Here is a 5,000-nt window from a genome sequence, read left to right on the forward strand (position 1 = left end):
TGCTCATTTGCCGAGCCCACCCACACAAAACCTGCACCCCCCTCCAGCGCAGGAGCCGCAACCCGGGTGCGTACGCCGCACCAAGTGCTCCACCCGCGACCGTACGTGCCCCGCCGAAATCGCAACTCCGGCGGATGAACGGCGGACTTTTCTCGCAGTCGTAAGTTGCAATCCACCCCTATATCTTGCGTCTCATGAAGAGTTATATCAAGTATGCCAAATTCCCGCTGTCCCTATACATGCAGTAAGTTCGTCATGGGCGCTGGCCGGCAGGCCGCGAGACCTGACGCCCGGCGGCAAAGAGTGCCCCTCTGAGGATATAGATGTTCCGTTCCGCCGCACAATGGTGACGGTGACCGCTGCCTGCGGTGGCAACGCTGGGCAGAGTCGATACTCGCCGTGTGGTGGAAGGTAAACATTATGCGGTACATCAGTACTTTCCTAATAGTTCGGTCGTCTCACGGCACTGCTTAGTAAATGATGCAAGGCCACATATAGATGATTTATGCGAATGTCCCTATACGTGCTGTAAGACTGGGCACACAACGTGAATCGCACGTCAGCCACACACTCGAACATGCACCACTCTCGGCCTGCAACGGAGACACACAATACGTAAACATCTGGAATGCGACAATGTCGAGTGCATCCTCTCTGCCACATTGCACCGTCGACACTATGATAACCAGAGCAGTAGGTCCACCTATAAAAGCACAGTACCCCACTCCTCCGACAACTACCATTGCTCAGATAAACCAACACCACCAACACACATCCTACACAGAGGGGCACCAAATATCACCCCCCCGCCCTCGTGTTATACCACATGAAAAATTGCAGAAGTGAGAGACACAGACCCGCCAGCCTCTTGCTACAAGCATCGAACCGACGTGACATATCTGACGGTGACTCAGGCATCCGCGTACTGCCACAACTATCCACCCCCCCCCCCCACTCTCTCTCTGCCCCCTTCCCACACAATACCGAATTTAACCAACTTTATCGCTTAACCTAACTGTGGCTGTACCAGATTATCGCTTAACCTAACTGTGGCTGTACCAGATTATCGCTTAACCTAACTGTGGCTGTACCAGATTATCGCTTAACCTAACTGTGGCTGTACCAGATTATCGCTTAACCTAACTGTGGCTGTACCAGATTATCGCTTAACCTAACTGTGGCTGTACCAGATTATCGCTTAACCTAACTGTGGCTGTACCAGATTATCGCTTAACCTAACTGTGGCTGTACCAGATTATCGCTTAACCTAACTGTGGCTGTACCAGATTATCGCTTAACCTAACTGTGGCTGTACCAGATTATCGCTTAACCTAACTGTGGCTGTACCAGATTATCGCTTAACCTAACTGTGGCTGTACCAGATTATCGCTTAACCTAACTGTGGCTGTACCAGATTATCGCTTAACCTAACTGTGGCTGTACCAGATTATCGCTTAACCTAACTGTGGCTGTACCAGATTATCGCTTAACCTAACTGTGGTTGTACCAGATTATCCCTTAACCTAACTCAATTTGTCCCTTAACCTAACTCAATTTGTCCCTTAACCTAACTCAATTTGTCCCTTAACCTAACTCAATTTGTCCCTTAACCTAACTCAATTTGTCCCTTAACCTAACTCAATTTGTCCCTTAACCTAACTCAATTTGTCCCTTAACCTAACTCAATTTGTCCCTTAACCTAACTCAATTTGTCCCTTAACCTAACTCAATTTGTCCCTTAACCTAACTCAATTTGTCCCTTAACCTAACTCAATTTGTCCCTTAACCTAACTCAATTTGTCCCTTAACCTAACTCAATTTGTCCCTTAACCTAACTCAATTTGTCCCTTAACCTAACTCAATTTGTCCCTTAACCTAACCCACGTTGTCCCTTAACCTAACCCACGTTGTCCCTTAACCTAACCCACGTTGTCCCTTAACCTAACCCACGTTGTCCCTTAACCTAACCCACGTTGTCCCTTAACCTAACCCACGTTGTCCCTTAACCTAACCCACGTTGTCCCTTAACGTAACCCACGTTGTCCCTTAACGTAACCCACGTTGTCCCTTAACGTAACCCACGTTGTCCCTTAACGTAACCCACGTTGTCCCTTAACGTAACCCACGTTGTCCCTTAACGTAACCCACGTTGTCCCTTAACCTAACCCACGTTGTCCCTTAACCTAACCCACGTTGTCCCTTAACCTAACCCACGTTGTCCCTTAACCTAACCCACGTTGTCCCTTAACCTAACCCACGTTGTCCCTTAACCTAACCCACGTTGTCCCTTAACCTAACCCACGTTGTCCCTTAACCTAACCCACGTTGTCCCTTAACCTAACCCACGTTGTCCCTTAACCTAACCCACGTTGTCCCTTAACCTAACCCACGTTGTCCCTTAACCTAACCCACGTTGTCCCTTAACCTAACCCACGTTGTCCCTTAACCTAACCCACGTTGTCCCTTAACCTAACCCACGTTGTCCCTTAACGTAACCCACGTTGTCCCTTAACGTAACCCACGTTGTCCCTTAACGTAACCCACGTTGTCCCTTAACGTAACCCACGTTGTCCCTTAACCTAACCCACGTTGTCCCTTAACCTAACCCACGTTGTCCCTTAACCTAACCCACGTTGTCCCTTAACCTAACCCACGTTGTCCCTTAACCTAACCCACGTTGTCCCTTAACCTAACCCACGTTGTCCCTTAACCTAACCCACGTTGTCCCTTAACCTAACCCACGTTGTCCCTTAACCTAACCCACGTTGTCCCTTAACCTAACCCACGTTGTCCCTTAACCTAACCCACGTTGTCCCTTAACCTAACCCACGTTGTCCCTTAACCTAACCCACGTTGTCCCTTAACCTAACCCACGTTGTCCCTTAACCTAACCCACGTTGTCCCTTAACCTAACCCACGTTGTCCCTTAACCTAACCCACGTTGTCCCTTAACCTAACCCACGTTGTCCCTTAACCTAACCCACGTTGTCCCTTAACCTAACCCACGTTGTCCCTTAACCTAACCCACGTTGTCCCTTAACCTAACCCACGTTGTCCCTTAACCTAACCCACGTTGTCCCTTTGCCTAACATAGTTCACTGCTCGGAATCTCTGGTGTCGTTGTTATCCTCATGTAGATGTCTTGCGAGTGTTGCTTACTTTCCACATATTCCCGCTATCCACTGTCAATTGTACTGCAATAGGACTATATCGCCCCCCCCCCCCCCCTCTGCCCCTCTCTTTGTGTCTCCGTCCTCTCAAGCTGGTCGGTCTGGCGTTTGAGTGTTAAATGAGCCTCGCAGCTGTTCAGTTGCGTTCAGATGTCGACGCCCTCAGTGTACGTCGTGGTATGGTCTGTGTCCATTGTCCGCTGATGTCGTACGCGTAACCCACACGCTGTACCGATCATCGGTAGTTACGTACAGAGTGAAGTAGTGTGATACGTGTGACCGTACGCTGGCTGTGCCCAACGGTGTCGAATCTCAATTTCCATATGTTGTGCTCGATGCTACTTGTCTCGTCTCCCAATAACAGCTAGGTTGCACTGTGGTACGCCGTAGAGGCGTGTGGGAGGAACGTACGAACGCATTGTATGTCACCCTGGGTCGCTGGGGGTGGTGGTGCGGTGAGTCAGGTCAGGTCAGCGTGAGCCGTGTGATGTAGTGACGCGTGTATTCCGACACACTAGATCGCGTGTTCACAAAGTGCTACCCTGGTGGACCGCGTTCCATATCTGGGACATGCCGCAGATGCCGGTTGACAGTGGATCGCGGAAGGGACATCGCATACGTGCGCGGGCCACCTTCCACGTGTTCTCTTCTGCACATGTCGCAGTGTGTATGTGGTCTGATGTAGCGTGTCGTGACACATGACATCCTGGCATGCAAGAATTGTTGAATTCGCAAATGTAGGTGGACATCTACGTTTACTGCCCAAGATACGCAAATGAACTGGAAATCCGTTGTTGAGCGGTTGTTCACGCTGGAGGTGAATCTGTGATGGCGACGATCGGTACAGCTATTAACCGGTTGTTTCAGCGGTACCCGCCACATCCACACACGTGACTAGGCCCATGTGGGTATGAAGCGATACGCGGCGGTGGCTTGGTGGGACTGTTCCCGGCCGGTGAAGGGGGGCCGCCCGGCGTGTTGGCCGCGCGCTGCGTGGGCGCACGCGCAACAGGCGGCTGGTGGGGGGCGCCGAGTGGCAGGAGCGCCAGCCGACGGGCTCGGCAGGCGGCGCAGCTACGCTGCGGCGCACCCTGCACGCGGCGCCTGGCGGCCAAAGTTGGTTCAGCCGAGCCCGGTGCGAAGCGCGGTGGACATCTGCAGTGTGCTGGTCTGATTGAGGACTGTGTGCGTTGAGGATGCGCCGCCGCCTGGCACTCGGCGCCGCGACGCCGTCTGCTGCTCGGTCGCCCCAGCGGTTCTCGCAGGTGGTTTGTATCGCAGTTGTGCGGACGTGTTGGCGCGTGCGCTGTGCTGGGAGAGTTCGCTTCTGCACCCAAGTGGGGCTTTGCCCTTGTGTGGCGCTGGCGTTGGAGCTGCCGGTCACCATAGGTGGCGCGTGTTGTCTCCCGCCGGCAATGCCACGACAGCACGCTCCCGGGCCTCTGTCGGCAGCGGCAAGCTCAGTTGGGAGCAAGGGTGTTCGCACTAAAACCGTCTACTCGCCTAACTCCGGGCGATTGCGCCTCTCTCGAAACCGACCAAGTACCTAGGACGGCGCTGCGCGCCGCCGGGACCTGAGAGGGTTTCGAGGTGTATCGTGCAGGGGAGCTCGGCCTCCTCCTGTTTGCAGAATAATTGAGCGGACGCTTGCGTGTTCGCGCGGGCCCCCGGGACACACTCCCGGGCGGCCGGCTGCTCAGCTCTAGTTGACGCAGCTCCCTGGTTGATCCTGCCAGTAGTCATATGCTTGTCTCAAAGATTAAGCCATGCATGTCTCAGTACAAGCCGCATTAAGGTGAAACCGCGAATGGCTCATTAAATCAGTTATGG

The 5,000-nt window shown here is 52.8% G+C and overlaps 1 non-coding gene across 1 annotated transcript in view; it reads left to right on the forward strand.

Moving 5' to 3' along the window:
* The first annotated feature begins 4,886 nt into the window (after window positions 1–4,886).
* Window positions 4,887–5,000, forward strand: part of LOC126321613 (small subunit ribosomal RNA) — a 1,893-nt gene continuing 1,779 nt past the window's right edge. Inside the window, exon 1 of the ribosomal RNA XR_007558380.1 lies at window positions 4,887–5,000. This exon is cut by the window's right edge and continues 1,779 nt beyond it. This is a non-coding gene — a ribosomal RNA (small subunit ribosomal RNA).

The sequence above is a fragment of the Schistocerca gregaria genome, unplaced genomic scaffold (assembly GCF_023897955.1).
Source record: "Schistocerca gregaria isolate iqSchGreg1 unplaced genomic scaffold, iqSchGreg1.2 ptg000751l, whole genome shotgun sequence".
Taxonomy (NCBI): domain Eukaryota; kingdom Metazoa; phylum Arthropoda; class Insecta; order Orthoptera; family Acrididae; genus Schistocerca; species Schistocerca gregaria.